This window comes from Acromyrmex echinatior, chromosome 1 (genome assembly GCF_024713525.1).
Source record: "Acromyrmex echinatior isolate Ae372 chromosome 1, ASM2471352v2, whole genome shotgun sequence".
NCBI lineage: Eukaryota > Metazoa > Arthropoda > Insecta > Hymenoptera > Formicidae > Acromyrmex > Acromyrmex echinatior.
In genome coordinates this window covers 18616876-18641281 of record NC_141852.1, presented here as the reverse complement: position 1 = coordinate 18641281, position 24406 = coordinate 18616876, and the positions used below count along the sequence as shown (strand labels likewise).

The following is a 24406-nucleotide window of genomic DNA, read 5'->3' as shown; positions in this document are numbered from 1 at the left end:
GCCAGACGTTATTCTGTACACAATAGAGGCAGTATGCTCAGCATCAACTTGGTCTCACAAACTCCAGTTACTCCAAAATCCACGTGTAACTTCCGACCGTGCACTTATGCACAGCGGAATCTCCGTCATTGCGCAGTGCTCTCATGAAAGACGCGTTAACCCTCCCAGACGACAATGGTCATCCGTTCGCCGAAGCGCTTCGTCGGAGACGCTTCTGCTGAGGTCCGAGAGAACCTAGTGTTTCCTGTCTCCTCAACGGGCTATCCTCATCCTCCCTCAGCACTCAGACGGACCAAGAGTGCTTTGGGATCCCTCGTTTTCCTCCCTGTCTATCCCTCAAGCTCCACGGTTCCTCCCCCGAGCTATTCGTTGGTACAGTGTATCCCCCTGTGCTCCAATTACGAGAAGGAATGCTCATTTGGTACACGACGGGGGACCTATAATGGTCAGCAACCACTCGAAACTATTATCGACCCACGGATTCTCCTCTAAAGCATGGACGACGTCGTCCACCGTACCCCACGCCCCCGAATTTTTAATCCGGCTCCGCCACCCACCGACTACCAATCTCTTGGAAAGCACTTTCGACCAACGACTGCGTCTTGCACGTCGGTGTAGACGGCTTGCATTTCTTATCACGGTGATGGTGCACGCCACTGAAGTGGAAACACCAATCGTGCGATGGAGATTGCGATGCTAACCTCCGGGAAAAGCCTTTCTACCGCGGCTCTCTTCCTCTCCCTCGTCTCTCTCTTCTCCTTTCTCTTCCCCTCGCAGTCTAGATGCTCGGATTCTCCCGTCTTGCATATTCGATGTCTCGATTCCAGGGCATTAGGTCCACCAGTTTTGCATGATTAGATGAATGTTTTATCGTGATCGTTACTCTGACATTATATGTACAATATGTGAGAACTGGAACGTTCTTGTTGTAAAATTTTTATAACTCCATAATCAATACTTTTTTTTTTTATAAAAATGGAATATTGCAGACCATTTTGATTTATTCTATGTTACTAATTCACAACTACAATTATACACATGTACCACAATAACACTACTTTAAAGTCAATTAAAATATAATATTTTTAGCCTTGTCAAATGGACGATTCAAACATCCTTCTCGATGCACCATAATGATTTAGTCGCTACTTAAAGTCCTACTTGACACTTGCTTAAAAATGTTAATAGTCATGCGCGAATGGAAACCGAAGATGAAGTACAAACATCGGCCGTTCAAAAGAGGAATTCCTCTTTCACAGCGCGACGTGGAGGACATACTTGTCGCTTTGGTAGCGTGTAACGAACAATGGCCCATTTCGACAACAGGATGGAACAAATTGGTAATGAACGACGCTGTGGATGCCTCCGCTCTCCCTGCTCCGTCTCTTTCGTCTCCTTCGTCTTTCTCTTCTTCCCCTAACTGTGAGGCAATTCCAACGCCTCCGTACTTCAGGACGTGTACATGAATGATTGAGACGTCCGCGAGCGGGTATTGCGCGCCCAACTTGTATTGGCTCGAATAATAACAATCTTTCACGTACTCATTTGCTCGCGCGCATGCACACTGATGCACGGTATCAGTGTGCGTGTTAAACGTCCGTGAAAGTTGACGCAGCGCGAGAAATAAGGAAGTCGTATAATTCCAAAGCTGCAGGTGTCGTAAATGACGGTTTAATTCATTTTCAGAAATTGAGACAAGTGGCCATGCTGGCCATATCGTGATCACATGTGACGTTATCTCATCTCTGGCTGGTATTTTTACTAGAACTAAAATGTGCGATGTTTCATATATTACTGAGTGACGCTAATGTTTACTAATAAATCCTACGAAGCTGTTTATAGCGCGCGCGTTGATTAGACACACAAGTAATTTCTGAATTTCTGATTTTAATATAATGAATAAGATTATTATTTGAGACATTACAAGTGTCTGTTATTTGCGACATACATTTTTTATAGCAACTCATTTTGTAAAATGTACAAATGTTGTGACAATCTCACAGAAAGAGAAAAAGGGATAAAAGATAAATCTTGAAAATCTTATTGGTAAAATATGCATACATTATTTTTAAATTCGTAGATTCTTAATTATTGTGCCACATTTTACCACATTTTAATTCTATGAAGTAAATGCGCTCAAGCAGTTGAGCAAAGTAGTAATTAGTGTATCAAATAGGTACGCTTCAATGCTCCTATTGTCTCATGTCTTTCGAAACAAAAGTCTTCCGTTTACAATGCGCCTGCATGCAGGCTCTCTTATCTATGTATCAGGTACATGCTTGTTCACGAATATACTCTAGCTTCGAAGTGGTGTACACGTATATTGTTGATACATACAACAGAGAGTGAGCAAACAGTTTTCTCGTGTTGCCCTAAAGTTGCTACTTGGCGACGAGAGGCCCTTTCTAAAGCGAGCAATTCAATTACCCGCAACTCCAACTTCCGTCCTTGTTTCCAACCGAACTGCGTGCGAGTACCGATATTCATGAGAGGGAAACGCGATCTAAATTGTCTTGTACCGCAGAACGAAGGATGATTAACAAAATTTCAATGTATAAAATGAAAACTCGACCGACCGGAGAAAATGTAGTAATGAAACGGCGCTGCGCGAAATTGTTTACCAATTGTCGCTTGTAGTTCACTGAATGTGGATATTGTTTTGTACAATAAGAATAATTCCTTGACTTATATCCTTTTATTCAGATATTTCCAATATTTTTCCATATAGATAGAAATATACATTACTATACATTATCACGTATAATTCTATATCTATATTTCAAAATAAATTTTTCACTTATAAGCATTGCAATAAGCGATATTACAAATTTCATTGCAGAAAAGGCGTTGCTATTTCTATGACTTATAATATCATCTAAAATCTTTTCACCTTCTCGTTTCAACTCGTTCCCTCTTTCTTCTTCTTCATATTCTTTTTCATGCTCTGTCGGTGTCTCGAGACAATTTCGGTCCTCTTTAAACGCTCTCATTCAAGACACGCACACACCGAACACATCTAAGCACGCGTCCACTTTTATACGTACAAAAGGGGGACGTGACGCGGCTGGATACGCACAATCAGCCCGCAGTGATTGAGGCATTCAAGGCGTGGGCACGCACTCTTACGCGCGCTTACGCACAATTCACTGTAGGATTCTCACGCTCTTCGCGGGCTTGGTTACATCGTGGCACTGAAGTACACACACACACAACATATTACTATATTACAATTTTATAAAAACAATTATTACGAATAAGTGTATAATATTATATGTAAGCCGTCAATTCATCACCTTTTTTTGAATTGACACAATTCTTTTACATTTCGATAATGATTGTACAATATTAATTAGAAATCGAATTCTGGCTGAGATAATATTTTTGCAATAAATTATTTACAGCTTTAAGATGCTATTAACATCAAATTATTTACATCTTTATAAGATGCTTATTAGCATTAATATTATTAAATTGTTTGTTAATTAATTTATGATATTATTACTATGATGTTATTCATTTCGGCTGATTGTGTTTTTCAAGACCGAAAATGATTTCAGCGCGCAGCTTATAGAACTGGATATACATTCATATCGAAAATATTGTTTAAGCACTAACAGCTTAGATCGTTGAGGGTTTCATTATTATTCAATTATGTATTTACATTTGCGATTTTAAAGACACTTTAATTAATTGGAAAAATATACAAATTGTCGACTTACCCAGCAGCAATTATTAAATAATTTTCAATGTGGTTTTATTATACTATCCAAGTTTGTACAGAACTCAGATTTTACTTTACATAATTGGTAAGAATGCGCAACGTCTGGCAATAAATTACTTGGGACAGCTTTCAGTCTCGAGATGGAAAGTTCGTGGGATTTACCTGCGAGTGACAGTTCCATTAACAAATTTGCACCGGGACCTCGATTTTGTCGGTACGTTTTTTCCCGTGGCCTATCGCGCAGCATTTCGGCGGATGGTCGTCGCGAGAGTTTTCATTGAGCGCGCGAGAAGTAATCTCTCGGTGCGGCGTTCCTTCCCTTGCCTCTAACTTTAATTACTTCGTTTCATTTTAAAAGGGCGAGTAATTAGGAGGTAGCGACTACCTTCCTCCCGTCATATCTTCCTGAACTGAGTAGAACATCCGCATCAAATCCGGCATCCCATTCTCTTCTTAAAGATAGTCTCGTCTGGAAGTCGCGTATCTCATCTTCCTAAAGAGCACCGATCTATTTATTGATAGTACCTACCGCGCCGCGCCATTTCTTGATGGTCGCCAGATTAATCGCACGGTCATCTATAGCGGTTACCCCACCTTCTCCACTTTTATTAACTCCGCTGGTCTCTTCTGCCCTTCCAATATCACATTATTGCACTCCGCCGCCCGCAGCGTCACCGTAACACTCGAGGACGGTTGCTCATCTGGCCTCTCCTTTTTCGATTTACCTCCTCGCTTTCCGCCTCCTCGATCGTCGTGTCTCCATGGCGAGCTCTCTCAGCCTGATGCTTTATTTCCACCTGCTAGGATTGTCCACAATGCGCGGCAATAACTGAGAAATCGACGTTTACGTTGATATCCCGTGCCGTCCACCCACTCGAAGTCACGACAAAGCGTCGTCTCGACATTTCTACGCCCGAGTCACGTTATCGTCCCGATGTGTCCCCTTAAGATTCGATACATTACGATATTTCGCCATGATATCGATATATCCGCATTGAACCGCGTGCAGCGTGCAGTCTCCTTATTGTCGTCGCGACAGAAATAAGCTCGGAAATAAGGTTTCATTTTGTGTATATAGGGTCCTGCAAGTATATATACAACAAATATAGAAGCAACGATGACGACGACATGTAACGAACATGAACGAAGTCTCTAACGTCAAGTATCATTAAGATATCAGATCAGTTATTTTAGAAACGAACATAGAAATTTGTGGCGACACGCAGCCTTGAAATATCGAGGTTAAAATCTAAGTCCGCTGTAATATTTTCGAGCACGACCACTTATTAGAGCGCAAATAAAAGTTTATTATTTAGCTCATTGAACTGTGATAAATAACTATTATTACATATGTAAGCCGATATTTTAGGTAGATTCAAACATGCTCTTTACATACCTACGGTAATTGTAAATTTTGTAAATTATTGAAATATATAGATTATAATCTGTAAATCTGATCTCTATACATATTTATAACTTTTAATCCTTTGTAATTTACAATGTCGTTAGCGATATTTTTCGTTGAGTAAAGTCGATAGTTTTATCTTGGCACAGTAACCTCAGAAATAACTTCGTGCAATCTCACTCGTAGCGGAAGAGTGTGGCGTTAACTGTTAAAAGGAAGTCGGAGAGATAGAGAGAAATTCCCTATTCCCCAGTTAATTTAGCAGAAATCTGATGGCCGCGACCGATGCTCGTTGGTCGTCACGATCTGTGCATTTAGAAAACTCATCTTCCTCCCCGCTGTGTAATTTTGCAATTTCACGAGATCCACGCGACGTCCTGAATATCAAAGTGGTAGAATTGCGCGGTGCGCACTGAAGTATGAACCTAATAGCCACAGCCGATGTAGTTCTTCGGTAGTCGCTGCACGCATCTCCATCTATTTCTATTAACGTCGGCCACACCTTGCCCGATCTAGATTACCCCGAGAGATGTCTTCCTTGTCAACATTTGTTATTGCTTTATATCTCGACTTGTATGCCGTTCCCAACGGACGTCGCGTCGTTACGCGTCACTGTATCGTACACAGTTGCAGCTGGCTTCTTTTTATTGTCCGATTAATTGCGATATCATACCGTGGGATAGAATTGCGATACACGATAGAACGCGACGATCCATTGCTGTGGTTCATTATGTCCCCGCAGGTGGAGATCTTTGACGCGCTTTAGACTAGACTCTTACCTAACGCGCTGTTTAATTTCCTCGGCCCTATTAGTAAATCATATCCGCTTGAGTAATAGCCATGAGGATCTAGCTGAGAGAAATTCCTTCGCGCGGTTATAGACTTTTCCCGGAGAGAATATATAATCTTTCTACGAAGCCCGGAGTAGTTACCGTCTCGAATTACATTATGGATGAAGGAGACTGTAGGAGGATTCACCGAATTTGTCAAAAGGGATCTGTAGATCTCGACGGTGCGGATAAAGTTACCATATGGTACTCGCATCATGGTTGATGTGTGCATTGTCTGAACACGTGCGTTGCACTGATTTTTGCGATCGAATTAGATATCTCGTTAAAGTGTACGTAAACATCATATGTCTAGAAATCGAAGAAGAAAAATATTTCCGTCTAAAAATGTTTTGATCTTATACGTATATATAATTGCTCGCAATTATTTTTACATAATTATTTGTAACTTACTCTTATATAATTATTTGCAGATTATATTTAGATAATTTTAAAAATATTCTAAAATATTTTAGAGTGTGTAAATAACTTACCGTATAAGAAAGAAAAACTGTTGCTTTATGTTGCATATCTGAAATGAAATTTTTCGATTATGTATTAACAAATTTGACAAATTATTTATTGCGTGTACAACATCAATTTTCAATGATGGGGGAAGTATTTTGTTAAAAATAATTCGCACTAATTGACTCCGATAGAAGTTCCAACGTAGAATTTTCCTTGTCGCTAGTTCCCAACACAATTTATTCCGCATACTTGGCGAATCGGGCGTATCTTTGAATTAAGTTACAGCAGCCCCGTGTCGGTCGGTGACAAAAGGAAAGGAAGGACCAGATGCTACCCGGCAGGGGAAGGTCTGTCGCGTTCCTCGTGTTTTTATAGTCGTCGCCAGTCCACACGCCCGCGAATCCGGAAATTCTCTTCGCGTAAACGAATTAAACCGGCTCGCCTATCTGCAAGGAAGCGCTTCCGGGCTTCCGTGGAACGACGCGCAGGAGATAGAAAGTTGCTGGAGGAGGGAAAGAACACGGGCTGTGAGGAGCCGCATGCAGGCGAACGACGGCGCGGCGATGCGAGGAACCGTATTCCGTTGAGTTTCCACCGAGGATTAACAAAACCTCCCAGGTTGAGGTCCATTGTCTCGCCTCGTCCTCCTTCGAACCTCGCCGCGTAGTTTCTTAGCTAATTTCTTGGCGCGTGCTGCCGTCTGCTGCCGAGAACAAGGGTAACTGCGTGCGAGCGAGGGAAATAGAGAGAACGAAGAAGAAATGCAGTACGAGAGGATGAAGGTGGGAGAGGGTTGCACGGGGTTCAGACACCTCGCGGATAAGGTCGAAAAGGTAATCAAACTCTACCCTACCGTGGCTATTAATTACCGCCTACCGCTTACGCGACCCGAATTTCAAAACTCGTCGCTCTCAGCGTGTACCTACGCCGCGTCGCGCCGCCGCATTGACTGAAATTCGAAGCTGCAAAGTGCAAATATCTCGACGACGACAGTTACGCTCCTACGAACGTTTGAGTTTCTAATCTGTAATCTTGACATTTCGTTCTTGAACCTTGAGCAATCGGAATCCATAACATAACGAGGATGTTGGAATAGCATATGTTCCATACGATGTAGTTGAATGCAATATTTTATTAAGTAAAATTTTTATTTCATCATACAGTCATATATATTAATATAATATGACATAATTTTAGATTATTTTCAAAAACTTATAATCCGAAGTAATTTGATCATATAATATACTTTTGACACACACTTCAATTATTATTCTTCCCCTTAAACGATTTCAACGATACGTAAAACATTTGTAAGATATTAAATCATCTTGTTTCTTTACCCTCTATTGTTTTACATTTCCATTATTCATGCTTCTTGTCCAGTATATCATTATTCAAATGTGTCCTGCGTTATCTTAGTCTCTGTCTCCGTCACTCTATAATTTGTTATTTCTACATTCTTATGTAAGAATTCATTCATTTTTCTTATATATTTTTTTCTTATGTACTTTTTACAATTCTACGCTTTGATTTTAAGAATTTTTCGTTTGGAACATTTTTTCATTTCTATTCTTTTTTCGTCATCAATTATCCTTTATTCCTTTCTTCTTTTCTCTTATCTTTAATAGATCTCTTGCAACAGCAACGAGTATACGCTTGTAAACTTTCGTCATTTCAATTTCATACGCGCCCGACAAATTCATGCGTCGCGACGGCTGATCCCGTTTACCCCTAATGTACGATCAGCATGGTTCGTCGGATTCATATATCACGCTGCAGCATCGGGAACCGGGATCAAGTTAACCGTCCGGGTCGTTGTAACAATCGTTGAGTGCGTCGCATAAGCGCCTTACGGTGTGTATGGCATTGACACACGGGGTGCAAGTAACCGCGCGCCCGCTATTGTTTTCGGCTTATAACCGCCCCCTGTACGCATTGCGCTCTCTTCTTCTCCCTCCCCCCCCCCCCTCTCTCTCTCTCTCTCGTGCACGATCCCGTCTTTTGGGGTTCCGACACAATGAGAGACGTTCTACGTTCCCCAGTGCCGTCTGGCCTCGTCAGGAGAAGGATAACGACGAAGTTGATCCTTTCAACGAAGTCGAATCGAATAGAAAGATCTCGCGTTCCAAGTGCTATATATACCTTGCGACTCGATGAGAGCAATCGCACCGCTAAGGATTTCGCTCTTGGAACCTACTGGCTCGTTATAACGGTCCAGTTGGTCGTTCGATTAACTGGAAACCAATAAGGACCGCAGAACGACAAGGAGCTGGAAAACGCCTCTAACAATAAAAGTCGTTTCAAGATCGTTAGAAAGAAGGTAAAGGGAGTTGACTCTGTGGCTAACGGGTATCGCAATTCCTTTTTTAGCAGAACTCGTTGCGAGTGTATTTTTCATGACGGCGATCGATCTTAGACGATTATCAACGTGGACGTTTATCCTCCAGTTCGCGGGAAATGAAGTTTATAGAAATATCTGTTAATTCAAATAGCCCGAGAAATCGAAATAAAAGTTTTTTTCTACATTTTATATTATTAGAAAATATATTTTTTTCGTTTGTAAATAACGTGCGAGAGACAATGAATTAAATAGCACATATAAATAAATTCACAATAAATCCATTGTTATTTTTATTTTAATGTGAACATTTAACTGATATATACTTATATTTACATTGAATGAATTATATTTATATTAAAAGAATTGTTCTTTTAATATAAATATATCATATATTTACATATACCGTCTATTTTAAAGAAAAGTGCGCACGTTTGGATATAGTCAATATATTATGATTAAACTAGTTTATTAGAATAAACTTTGTAGCGAACGTATAATCTCAGTATAAATATAAATATTTCTATATATGCCACATATATTCAATATAAATGCAAATATTTTTATAATCACTGGTTTCATCACGAGAAGCTCTAAGAAAGGAATGTCAAAATAACGGGTCATTTTCGTGGCACATTTAAGCGCACGTATAATTGAATTTCGTGGCATGATTCTGTAATATACCCAGTATACATGGGTTTTTTAAACTTTATTATCGGTAAAATAAAAAGGCAACGTTGACGATGGTACGCACTACAGCTGCTCTCCTACAATCGGTGCTCCATATTTAGCGACGAGATTCAACCTCTTGTGAACACCATCAAAGGAACACGCCTTAATCATTCTCCCCAAGTTTTCGTGCGTATAAAATTACGATAATGACGACCAAGTTATAATGATACGACGACATCAAACGTCGTAGTGTTCCCGATGATTAACGTCATTAACCTTTTTCGACTGTCGATGTTAACCAAAGTTTGACTCGGAATGAGGAAGAAGCTGAAATCAACTCGCACAAAAACAATGGAGTTATACATCATAGAAACATAGAAAATCGAAGTATGGTTTTAGCATTATAATAAATTATTACGTTGCTAAATATGAGTTGCATTAGACAACTACAATGTAAATAGAGATCAATAGTTTAACGGTAATCATTGCTTGATTAACCAGTAACTTATTAAAAATATGATAAATTTTTAAATATAATTGGCAGAATAATATTTATACATATGGAACTTAAAAATAACATGTAATTACATTATGAAATTGTATAATTATTGTTTTAGTTATAGGTATATTGTTTACAACCAGTAAATTATAGTACTCTTAACAAATGAGCATTACAATGATGGTATTTTAATCATTAAAATGTCACTAAATTAACGGGCTATTCGCACGAATGTCCATAGAAAATCATTTTCAGCGCAATAGTAAGCTAAACTATTCAATAGGTAACTAATCGCTAATGATGCTCTCTGTATCACTTGCAAATCATTCTCTACATTCAGCTCGTAAATGCGCCAATTATTACTCTTGATTGCAGTATTCTAGTATACGCTTACTTTTTAATGAGTTTAAGATTGTTAAGTGAATGGTAACTGAGAGATTATTCCCTTTATTATCACGGAACCATTCATGATATAAGTATTATGAATAAAAATATTGAATGCACTTTGTACAACACAAAATTTTCTCGATTGCTTGCTATTTATGGAACATCATATATGTGATTCTCTAATATATAATATAAAATGTTACGTTCATTTTATTCAAAAATTCCAGAATACATTTACACGAATAATGATTGCGTTATTATGTAGCACAGCTGAAGACAATACATCTCTCTTCTAGTAAAATCTTCACTTCAACTATTCTCCGTAGCAAGTTAACGCTATTATATGCGGCATTTACTTGTTATTATACATTCTATATTTTATGTTTCTCTATGCTTAATCTCTTAAGCAGACATGACAAGTACTACGCCACACGCTGTTAGGAAACTATTTACAATAGCTTGCGAATGAAAAGGATTTTTGGGTTAATTCGTTAACATATTTAGCTCGTTCATATTATTTCCGAAACATTATAAGATCATCCGTATAATTGTTCGTTCTACGAGGTATTTAATATTAATCTCAGTATCATTATATTACATTGACAAATGATAATGTTTAATTTCTTAATAAAACAGATCATAAAACGTTTAACTTCTTTACAAAAAAATAATGTTTAATTTTTTTTTATTTTGAAATATGCAAATAAGATATGCGCTTTATTACATATAAACAAATAAATTACCATTTTAACTCACAAAAAACATTTGTATTAATTCACGATATCTACAACGAAGTTCTTATTTGAAAACTCTTTATGTAAACTACTTTATGTAAACACTGTTATTAATTCTGGACATCTCTCACATATTCAAATGAGAGGATACTGAATTACAGTCAAGAATCAAACGTTGCCCGAACTTCGTGCAAATTACTCGCTGATCGCCTCCGGTACAATGAATAATTTGCATAGAATACGAAGGAACTGAACCTAATTCCTAATTTCTAATAAAAATTCTGATTTAGTTCAAATCTCTATCTGAAGTTTTGAAAAAGAATAAGATTAAAATATTAAATTACGGATTAATGTAGTCACATTTTAACATACTTTCTTGTTTACATTTTCCTACAAACTATTCATAACTTTGCTTGCTAAAGAAAGATATACAATATCAAATTTGTTTAATAAGTTATACATTTTTATTTTTAAAAGATAAATCGTGTTTGATTGTCCTAAAAATTAAAAAAAATTTTTTGTTTAACTTTGTAATGCAATTCAAAGTTACATCGTATCTTAAACGCGAACTTCCAAAATTCAACGTCAGAGGAAATGTCCGTATTATAGACGTAACAGGTACAAACTGTGCATTTTCTGATCTTAGCATTTATGCTCCATTAGAAAGAATCAAATCATATCAGTATTTATCTTTGATACTTTAGAGAGACAAAGAGAGAGAGAGAGAGAGAGAGAGAGAAGAGAACGATAGATAATTTGAGCAACCTCATTCTTTCTAAACCGATAGTGACAACTTCATAGGCACTCGCAGTCTATTCTTATTATATCGATAATTCGATCGATTACAGCAGAATTTCTTATTTTCGTGTTTTTAGCACACATCATTAATAATGCATTGTTTGTATTGTGCACCTGCACGCGATGGGAGATCGCATTGTGCCCAGTGTCGCACGTCGCACGCGCGTGCGGCATGCGTCGCATGTAGGTACTACGGGTAAACCAGACGTCGCGTGGTATCGTCGTTGCGCGCGCGGTACCGCCCGACGATTTCGCGGCGAATTAAGCGCATAGTGACGTTCTACGACGGCCGACATTATGCAGATTCGTCCAGCCATATAACGCCGGGTTTAGCGCCGCGCCGTCAGCGCGTCACAGCCGCGGCATAAACCCCGCGGAGTTATGCGCTATTGCAGGCAGTTGTGACGGTGGCAACGGTAGACCCATATCATACGGCCGTCGCCGTCGTCGTCGTCGTCGTCGTCGTCGTCGTCGTCGTCATCGTCATCATCGTCGTCGTCGTCGTCGTCGTCGTCGTCGTCATCGTCGTCGACGACATTCGCGATGCGGGGCACGAAGGACCGTGCGGCACTTCGGCAACGAACCGGCATGGCAGTGTCGCTGGACCCCGGCTCTCTCTACCTGCTCCTCAGATTCCTCCGCTTTTACGAGGCGAAAGTCATTTACACCGCGCGATTTACGGCTGCGTTTCTTCCACCCTTCTCCCTTTACCTTCCGCCCCGAGCCGGCCCACCGACCGAGTATCGATGTCAGGACGAAGGACTTTACTCCTCGAACTCGACCTTTCCTCTCGGCCCCGCTCGTCGTGCGATGCACCTTTCTGTTCGCGCGATTATCGACCTTCGACGAGCATTGCGCGAAACAGCCTCAGTAAAATGCCGGTGTGAAGTTCTTATTAACGCTCACCTTGTGCGAATGGGAGACGCAATTTCAGGTGAATTGAAGTTTGATATCGTCTATTGAAAAAGGCAACTTAGCCTCCTCTTGAGATGGCATTTTAGCGTTTACTTGAAACGTTTCTCTCTTTGAACATGCGCTCTCCACTGGCACTTTGGTCTCTTAAAAAAACTTATTTTCCACAATGTTTTCTCTGCAAATTTGATTCCGCTGATATGTACCTTAGAGTATAGCAAAAAGTACAAAAAACATTCGAATGCCTTTATAAAAACAGTAAAATAATATATTGCATGTTTTTTGAACTAGCAACAATATATTTTTATTAATTTCTTTTTAGAACACAAGTTCGCTTTGTGAACAGTTAAAATTCAATACAAGCGATACAAGGTTTATTATGGCGAGATATTAATAATTTACGATTGCTATTTTCAGGACGACGTGCTGTTTTAATAATAAAATATTGTTAAAAAATAATGAAAATATTTTCAATTCTGCCTTAATATAATATATATATATATATATATATATATATATAAAACTATTTTCTATTAATTTAAAAATACTTTACATTTGTAATAATCAGAATAGTCTTTTTGCTGTCATGCTTTCAACTTCTGCTTTTCTGAATATTCGTAAAAATTGATAGAATGATAGAATAAATTGATCATAAAATGAACGACGAAAGACGATGCGAATTTGGTTTGAACACATAGTGAATCTGTTCTGAAAGTTTTCACTTTGCAGTGTATTTGGGAAAGCTTATAAAAAGATAAAATATCGCTGATTTTTAACGTATACTTTCGAATGTGATTTTATTTCAATCAATATCAGTTTTTTGAAATATTTCTACAGAAAGCAGAAACTTAATCTAGTATTCTATAATGTTTACTGATTTCAGAAAATTTCTTGAAGTATATCGTTGTAATTTAATATATTAAATTGATGAGCGATTATTGTAAAAAATGATTTCATTCCATTCAATATCTCCTTACAAAGAAAACTTTGAAATCTTCATGAAAATAATTTCGGATTATTTTAAGAGAAGATTAATTTTATTATTTCTTCACAAAAAGAATAATTTTACTAAAATATCTAAAAATTTAGCTAAATATAGATTTGAAAATAAATTTGTTGGGTCATCAAAATAATTATGTAGGACGTTCAAGCTGATTGCTAAAATATAAAAATTTTTTGCAACATTACTCATTATGCTTGAATATCCCATATAATTATCTTGATGGGAATAATTATCTTGCCATCAAAATCTATTTCAAATCTATATTTAGCTAAATTTTTAGACATTTCAGCAAAATCGTTCTTCCTGTGTTTCTAAATATATACCATAAAAATCATGTTTCTGCAAAAATTTTATCGAAATGACTTTAAAACTGCGAACAAATTCCGCCAGTATATTTCACCATATTATCAACGGAATCAGGTCATATTAGGTACTTTTTTAATACAGTAGTTTTCACATTTGACACAGAATGCACCGAGCACATTTTGCTTTACATCCACGGCTCAACCGTTAATCCGCTAATCGTCCGCGGATCTCGGACCTACGCCACGCTTGGTTCTCGTGACATTTGTTCATTCGTAGAACGGTGGTATAAATTTTACTTTGGATGTTATATTGCGCGGACGATCGTAGGCCGAATCGGTTAAGCCGGTGGGTGGAACAAATGGGATAGCGGCGTGAAACAGCGTAGAGGAGGGACCGCACGTCATATAAGATTTCCGTCATGAAACAAACAACCTCCGGGGCACGAAGCAACCTTAAGCGAGCGTCTAATCATTGATCGAAGCCGAATGTAAATCGTCCGCTTCGTTTGTCTTCCCGAACTACACGGCAATTTGCCAAGGCGCACCCTCTTGCCCACGATCGTTAATGAAATTTGAATCTTTAATCACGCGTCATGTGCTTGTCTCCGGCGTTTAACCTGCAGCTACGTTGTTTTGCTTCACACACAAACTTTAGCGATCTGCTGTGTTTGTTAGCAGCGCACTTTTCCAAATGAACGGAAGCAATGAAATGCCAGAATTGCTGGGGCTAATACAACTTGCTAATTACTATGGTTCATTATTATCGTTACCGTTTGTTTAACGCGCAACCAATTTACCGAGTTTTTGCACCGTGAAGTTACAGTAAAGTTTGTGAAAAATGGCAATTAACTGTGGACACCTTTGTTTTCAAAATAAAAGAAAACTTTTGTTTTCTCGGCTTATAATTAATTTTGTACTATTCACGCGTTGTCCTTCGATACACATTTCTGTTCAGCCACACAACGCAACAAGCCAAGAATGAAAGAGGCAGAGGCAATACGTTTGCGGAATGTGTACTCCACACGAGACAACTTTCCGCTATCTATCTTTCGAACAATTAAATTCGTTTACAAACGGCCCCGCACTCCGGCGAACGATTTGTTTTTAGATTTTCTACCCTGAACTTCCTTTTCCCTCTGCGAAGTTTCTTCAATTTCGCTTTAACCACACGGTTCGGGCTGATTGCGGAGCGAAATACAAACTCCACCACGGATTCTGACACAAACGCTTCGAGACCCCGCCGTGGTCTCGCCGTAATCTCGAACGCAAACATGGTGTCGAGTTTTATCTCCGCTCGCGTAGCCCGCAATAAGGATTTAAGGCACGAGTTCTGGGACGCTCTTAAGCGAGATCTTTCTCTTATCGCGACGCTTTTAGGTGTCTCGCGATAGAGTTGGGCGCGTCGTTGAATTTTTAAAACGTCCGTGTTATGCGCCGGGCGCGTTATCGACAGACACGCGATAATCGGATCAGAACTCTTCTTCGAGTTAATCCCCATACATCTTAGGTGACGCAAGGACGTGACAATCTGACAGTGCACCCCCCCCCCCTCTCCTCCCTTCTCTCCCTGCTTTCCCTTCAGAAAAAGGAAATAGAACGGGTGGGAAAAGGTCGCAGGTCTTTCTCAACTTTTCGTTGGCGGTCACGCATCCGTCGCACCTCTGATATTAATTATGGGATAATCCCTTTGATGTGGGTCCCTCGGGTTACGCTGCAACTCGGAGGACACTACGCTCCCTTCTTTTCACGACCTGCACTTGACGGGGGAAACAAAACGAAACGATATTACGCGTCTTTGTCGTGGCTTTGAAACCCTGAAATCGGAAGTCGCGTTAATACATTCCGAGCGCGTTGACATTCCGCAATTAACTGAGTGTCCTTAATTTAAAAGCCAAGTGCGTTGTAAAACAATCTGACGGGAAGTTTGCATACGTAAATGATGTTTTCCGCTGCTCTTTTTACAACTGAGAAACGTTTATGTCACGTAAAGAATGGAGTCGTGTGATGTTTATTAAAACGCAAGCAATTTTTTTGTGTTTACGTAATCCCGTAACGTAATTTTTACCATGTGTTATTTGATCACGAACAAATAAATATTTGATGAGGACATTTCAGTAATTAAGATGAAATATACGTTTGAAAGTCATATAAGTCGATAATAGTCGAGAATTTTTAAAAATTTCCTTTATTCTTATAATCTCATTTTATCGCGTTTTATTTGCTCGACAAAAATAAATATCTAATACTGAATAAAATTTTAATAATCAGAATATACGATAAAGCTATATCTGGCTATATACAATTTGGATCATAAAAAAAGACTTCTTTTATTGGAATAATTTCTCGCTAACTAGATCATTGGTAATCCTCCAAATATAACTATACATCCGTTTCTCATCTCTTACATTCCATCGGGTCAACGAGCTTATTCTCCGATACGTTAATCAGCAGACACAGTTTTATACAGAAGAATTTCGAAGTGCATTTCGCCCCGCGAACAAGCAAATACGTACCCCGGATGTGTATCCCGGATGTGTATGGTACGTATATTTCAGCCGTCTGACTGAAATTTGCGAGTAAATATAGGAGTTCGGTGGTCTGTATGCGACACTAACGAGCCGCCGAACTTTGTAGTTTGTACTCCTCGAAATCGCGTCGTTGATCGCAGGTGTAGCGCGGGCGGAAGGATCGGGTGGAAAGAACGCTATCCCTACGTTCTTTTTCTAGTTGAAACTTCCGAAGAGAAAACGTGCCGCAAGAATACCTGCCAATAGTTCGCTCACGTTTCGCCGAACGGAAACGAACGATCACTGTGTGGATGCTGATCGTTTCGACGAAACTGTACGACTTATCGCGGCAATTAGAGACCAATTAGTGGACACCTGCGTCGACTTGCCGATCGCCCTATAATTGTCGACCACATTGGAATCATTTGATCGCTGCGTAACATCGACCGGAACTCACGTTGGCGATTACGTGATGTCTGTGAATAAGCGTGACTTTGTTCGTTACTCACTCACGCGCGGCAAAACGTGTCGCGCTAATCTAAACGCGAATAAATAATGTCATTCACCGTCACGACACACGAGAAACGTCGCGCGCGGCTTCGTGCGAATAGGAAGGCGATCGTGAGAGCTGCGCTTCGTAAGTAATCATAGGCGATAAAAAATACGGAGGCGAGAAGTTTTTAATCGGAACACTCGAAACAACTTAATGCTCGCGTTGCTCACGTAAGGTGCGTTTTGAGTCGATGGCTACAAAAAAATTTAACAAACGAAAAGCTTGTAATTAACGTAAATTTAAAAACACGATTCTACAACACTAGAATTGCGGTGATTTAAACCTTCCCTAGAATTGCGTATGAATTATTTATGACCCACATTACTCTTCGTGATTTTTGGATAGGTGAATATAATGGTGAGTATAATAAATAATATTCTTATTAATATTAAATTACTGTAATTTCAAAATCTACGCATAGTCAACTTTTTGTTACACATATAGGCCCAACTTTTCATTGTCTGGTTAACTCATGATTGGGGTTTTCACCTATGATTACGGATGAAGCTCATTGGATAAAATATTAGATTAAACTTAACTATAAATTAATCAGAAAATAAAAAACTGGACCATAATGAAATAAAAATAAGAAGCTGGTTGGATATGACTGAATATTATCGTACGAAGCGTATATTCTGCTTTTCCACAGCGAATAGAGGAACGACGTTCAGTTGTCACAAATAGTGTCAGAATTTGCCAGAGAAACAGAAACCGATGAAATAAAATAAGAATAAACTGATCTTAACATATTATTATCAATGGTGAGTCTAAATTACTCAATCGTGGTTTAAGGTAAATTTGGATTTTTACAAGGGAAGGTTGTCATCATAAAAGTAAAATTACTTATAATTAATTACTCATCATTATTTATAAAAAGTCCCAAAAATTTAAAGCTTCATGTACAAATCCAAATTAATTAGAAAGAAAAGGAACTATCACACCATGGGTCAAAATGGCACAGCTGTGATTCTAATTAAGCGCGATACAATCCGAAAAGCAAGAACCCGATGGTCCATCAACAATCACGACACGAAGCTGGCAAAGTAGCGCGTTCATCGCGGTTTTCATTGGAGTCGACTCTTGCCAGACTTCCGTCGGCAACACGGTTCTTTCTCATCCGCGGTAAGCGAGAGCCCGCATCCGGAGCCGTCTACACCGCGGAATTATTTAATTTTCAACCGACTCCTCATCTCTGCGCTGCGCCGCGCCGGAACTTTTCACCAGGATCGTTAGCGTGACTCGTAGACTCTTCGCCGGATTTCCAGGAAACTGAATAAAACTCGCGTCGCTCCGCGCCTCGTTGAGAGGCGAGCGCGAATACGAGTTGCAACGCGCTCGGACGGAACGATGGATGACACGCCGACGGGGAAAGAGGAAAACATCTTTATAACGCGTCCCCAGATAGGAAAAATGCTTCTAGAGGATTACCGAGATGTTCCCCCGAGAGGAAAAGAGGTGGCAGGTCACTGTGCCTTGATAATTGGACGCCTCGTTACTTTTTTTCTCTTTCTCGCTTTATCCCGTAGTCTATCTGCCTTGTAGAAGAGATTCCAAGCATCTCGCTCTTAAAACCGCAGCTACCACTTCCCATTATGTATCTCGCCTGGCGACCTTCGATCGGCCACTCGAATGCACCGCGAACGAGAAAGTACTTCGTTAGCGAAGGAAAAAAACCGGGATTCTCCCGATGCTTGTTAGTGGCTTCATGTATAATGTGGGCAGTTCATAAAATTGTGTCATAGTTATTTATCGCGACTTTCGTTAAAGCTGAACAAGCCGCAGTTTTTCGTGCGTTCTTGGGTCTTTGCGCATTTCGTAAATCGTTTGTAGATAAGGTAGATAAGATTACGAGAAGTGTCGTGAACGAGTACTTCTTGCGAATCTTTAAAAGACTCAAGAGGTCTTTTTCCTTCTCCAGTCGTAAAAATTTTTTTCTTATTTAATCACAGATTGGCGTTCGCACTCGAGAGTCGTTGTATGTAATGCATTCAACTGTTTGCTGTATAATCTTTTCAATTTTTCTTCACCGAAAATGCATATCTAAATAATGAAATTGTAATGGAAGAGAAACATTGCGTAGGTATTATATATATACAGGGTATTAATTAAGTACGTTGCCATACTCAACAGAGCGATTCTTTGATTTATTTCAAGTAAAAAAGTCCATATAAACATGTATCTTAAACGGTTTAGTTTCCGAAATACAGGTGATTGTTCGCAAATGTTTGACGAAACGGTAAATTGCTTTAGAGATATCTTTCTACATAAATATGCTTTGCTTCACGTGAATTACTATTCGCACAATCGTAAACAAAGTAACAAAGTCAACATCAAAGTCACAAAATAAAAAATAGACTCCTCCTTACCAGACTTAAATCTTTTGGATTATTTCCTTTGGGGAAATCATTGATCATCTGATATCATTGATTTATACCACCTCAATTGAGAATGAGAATGATTTGAGGAATCGAATAGCTGTTTCATGCGAGGCAATATGTAACACACCCGGTATCTTTGAGTGTGTACGTCAATCTTTGAGGAAAAGGCTCGATGGATGTATCATGGCGCAAGGTGCATATTTTCAATAATTCATCTAATTGTTTTATTTCATTAGAAGAACTGAAGCCTATTTTTGTTTTTCTGTTTTTAACTAGTTTTTGACTAGTTCAAGCTGTATTTCTTTCAAATAAACAGATTATTACTACACGTTTAAATTTTTTTATTTCGAAAACTAAGCCGTTTAGAACATATGTTTATATGAACTTTTTTACTGGAAAGAAACAAAGAATCGCTCTGTTGAGTATGTTGCCATATACAAAATACACTTGCAAAACATTTCGCGAAAACTTATGTATAATAAAAGTATTTTGACGTGCGTCGTTTCATGAAGCTGCAGGCACGTTTCTGTATATGTATAATACTACTTGTATTTTTATAACAGTATTCATTATGCTCGCAGCACTTAACTTTCGCCTTATGCACGAATTTTACGCTTCTGCAAGAGGGTCCGCTCGTTCCTCGCGGGCCCGGTATATAGCATACAAGCGGACTCGGTAGTGCGCGTTGCCGTAAAATTTGCTCGTTAAAACGACACGTACCTTTCGACGCTATATATCATCCATAAAGTCAAAGCTGTAACGGTTCCGTTCTGCGAGCACTCGCCCTACCTCGAAGAAAACGCTGAGCGTTCGATTTCTCGACCAAACTCTGACAATCTCCGCTGGACACTGGCGATCGCGATATCTATTATCGTCGCACACGCTCATCGATTATATTCCGGTCGCCGGCATCGATCAGCACTTTCGTAACTTTCAGCCGCGCTTACAGTATCCGGCACAAACACCCTTTAGCAGAATGAGACTTTTGTCTATGGGACTTCGACACTTTGTCAGTGTCGTTTCTCGATTATTACGCTTCAGGTCGACACGCCAAATACTTAACGGAGCGTACAGGATGTCGCGGGACACGACATGTAGACGCCTTGTTAGCGTAAACTGGTGACGAAGTTGACGAAAGGTATTCGACTAACGACGCGCAGGTATTTAGATGTCCACGGAATGCGGACGTTCCGTCGGTTCACGAGAGAATCCAGCGTGTCGTTTGTGAAACATGCATTACTGAAGAATATTATAAATGAAAAGATTCAAAATATATTTTTGGTCAACAAGAACAGTACTAGTTCAACGATCTCAAGATGATAAATGGGAAGTCGTACGAATAGAAAATACAAATATGCTTTCTTTGAACTACTCGTAGAGAGTTTGATTTATTAAATTAGGTTGATTACACTTCAAATCAATATGACGAACTAGTTTAATTGGTAACTTGTAGATCAAGAATACATGTATTTTGAGCTTTTATTTATATAACATTCTCAATAATACATATTCCTAATTTTAACAGATCTTTGATTTTATTAGAAATATGAAAGTTATTTCTTTAGAAAGTTATTTAAATATTGACATTACATAGATATTCCCAAATTGAGTATTAGATTAGTACAAATAGATGAAACGAATAGATTAAAGTAATATCGAGGAAAATGAAGGAGAAAATAGAGGCAATGTGATAAGCTAGAGGGGAAATAATGAAAAGGATTCGAGTTCGCGCCATCGGCGTTGGCCCCGCTAAATTTGACTGGCCTTTCCGTCTGACACGTATGACATGTCCACGTATGACGTGAACACACGGATAGCCCGCTGGTGGTGGACAGTGAGAGCGAATTGCGGCGTCTGTGGGCAGCACACGTGCGCAATGGTCTCTCGTATCGTCGTCGTCGCCGTCGTCTGGGTTATGAAATATCACAGGGTCAGGTCGGCTACGTGTCACTGCAAGGGACTTGGACGCGTCTTAACAAGGCGAACTCGAGCCACCCCCTCGAATTCAGAGAGACGGTTCGTGCTCCACCCACCTCTTCTCCATAAGATCTATGCGATCGCCTCCTTGTCCTTCTCTCCTCAATGGGATGGTGACACGTGATAGTAGACCTGGTTGGAAACGAAGACTCGGGGAGGACAAGGGAGAACAAAGACTGTGCGCAGTTAGCCCGAAGCCACTTCCGATCCCTTAATTGAGAGGCTCGTCCGGATATCTACCCTCGTGGATCAGGATCTTCCTGTTCTCTCCTTCTAACGTCCTCTTAGTTCACTATCGATCTATACAGACGCACACGAATGTAGCTATCTAATTGTCTATCGATTCTTTACTCTATTTGTCTCCCCGTCTCTATCTTCTTCCTCGCTCCGTAATTTCACGGCGACATCACCGTATCCTTTCGTCGACACCTCCGTCGACACATGTATCGTCTAGACGATTTGCTTCATGGCTCTTTGTACAAAGTTCAAACGACGCCTCGATGAGTTCTTCGTGCCTTCTCACAGCCAAGAATCTGCACTCTGTGAAGGAGCGCGCCGCCTCGTGTCGAAACTTTTGGTAATTACACGGCGGGAGCTCTCTTGTGGCGAAAAATGTCGCTACCTCGTTAATATTTAACGAGTCGTTAATCACGTCCTGGAGCGACGCCGTGACGAGTGGTTCTGTACGCGCGTATATTTGTTAACACTTTCTTTGGAGCATTTCCTCTAACGTGTTTCGGACGTGGTAATAAATTGCTCTGCCTGATGGCTTTAAGAATAGCACGGGGATAGGATTAATGTTACATATTACAGTATATCTCTGAGATGACTCGTGAAAAGTTGAAGAGATATGGTAATACGTTTTTATATCAAAAATGATGTAGTATATAGTTGCCCATTTATTATAATACATCATAAATAATCAATAATATAAAGAATGATATATTTAAGAAATATTCCGAACGTAGTTCATGTAAAATATAAGAAGAGAGAGAGAGATTTAAATATTGATAATATTTATTTAATTTCTTTAATATTTTACGATTTGTCGACTGATATTCCTTTAACTATTTTCAGAAACGAAGTTTTAAAAGGCAATCAAACTAGTTCATCGTAGTTGATTTGAAGTGTGATTAGTCCGATTTAAATCAAGCTTCATAGTGCAGAGAAAGTGTGCATTTTCTATTCGCACGACTTCTCTTTGTTATCATATTGAGATCTTTCAATTGGCACTGTTATAGTCGATCGATGCCTATTAAAGACTCAGCTCTGTTCAAACGATTCAGTGACAGGTAAGTGGTTTACAAAATTGGGTCACTTTATCATTGACAACATTTGACGTTTTAATATATTTCCAAATCTATTTAAAAGTAACTTCCAATAATGGCAACGACAATATTACTAATATAATATCACATAAAACAGTTTAAAGATACCAGAATCAAAAGAGGTACAGAAATATTTGGAAATCAATATTGAGAAGCTAATCAACAAAATGCAATCCACCTTTTTCTTGTAAAGATTGTAGAAAATGATATGAAAATTATAAGGTATGAAATGTATTTGCAAGAAATCTTTAGATCCTTATTTGGATCGTTAAAAGAAACAGCAAATATAATTTTCAATAATCTGAAATAATTGAGAGTACTCACGTATTTCTCCAATGGATGGAACATATTTTCATTTTTACATAGGAAATGAAGAAAACGAAGTTGTTGAAAACGATGTTAAATCAGTTATTCCCGATTTTTGCTTCCACATTATTATTATGTTACATAAGGATTCTTATTGTATCATAAACTTTATATTCGAGATTAAGGCACTTTTCATCGACGAATTTGACAAAATGTCACGATTCAATAAGTCAACGAGGTGACGCGATTATCGTAAGCAACGTAAAAAGAAGGAGCATCAAACGAGATGGCTGTGATTCTGCTCCTTCTCTCTTTTATTTCACTTCTTTTTCATGTCGTTGAAAATAATGGAGATCGAGGCAGACTCTCGTTCGAGCGAACGAATATAATGGTGAATTTTAAAAAAATTCCACGGTTCGGATTGTACGAAGTAACGAGGACCACGCCTGTTTCCTCGCGCAACGATGGATCAGCGATTGATCATCGTCTCGTAAAAATCGAAAGCAATGACCTGCGATTGCCGCGTCTAGATCTTCACAGAACGATTCGAGGATGTTACGGATTGCGCATAAATGTTACCATTGATTATATGCGAGAATAACGTATGAAAATCACCGTATGGTTACCGGGTGGATGATAGAAATGCTACAACAAGAGAGATATCACACGCACCTGTTCACGGCGACTAGGAACTTATTTGCTGTTACAGGAGAAACGTATAATTTTCAGAGTTAACTGTCGAAAGTGGATATTATTATTATTATGACAAGTAAATGCAATGGATATATCGATAATTGGTACAAGGCAAAGGCGTGTAGATCGAATCTTTTCAATATGCGGCTTGGAATTCACAGTAGGACAAGAGAAATGGTAGCAATTAAACGCAGGTGTATGCGTAGCTACTCGAGTCAAATGTTGTTGCATAAACATGTATCGATAGATGCGAAAATTTGTTATGTTGCAGAGGGAAGTGATATTTATTGTTCGTCCGCACTGTGCCGTAATTGAAATAATGATTTACAATCACGACGAGGCGAGGGAGCGCGCGAAGAGAGAGTTTCTTTATTTCCTCGACGTGATAAATAATCAGATAGTACCGATATCTTGGATTAGATCAGATTATCGCCGAATCGTCGGCCATTATCACTGGTTCACCATCAAACATCGGCGCGTGGACATTTATCGGCGTAGTTAGGATTTATTATCGCGGCCGATGGCAGACATTTTTCTTCTACGCTCGACGGCGCCCTATCTTCGGATTCCCAATCGATTCCTTCGATCCCGCAGG

General features: G+C 39.2%; 1 protein-coding gene across 5 annotated transcripts in view; it reads left to right on the top strand.

Annotated features, from left to right (window-relative positions):
* Positions 1-24406, top strand: part of sli (slit guidance ligand) — a 354258-nt gene that overhangs the window by 31372 nt on the left and 298480 nt on the right. The window lies entirely within an intron of this gene.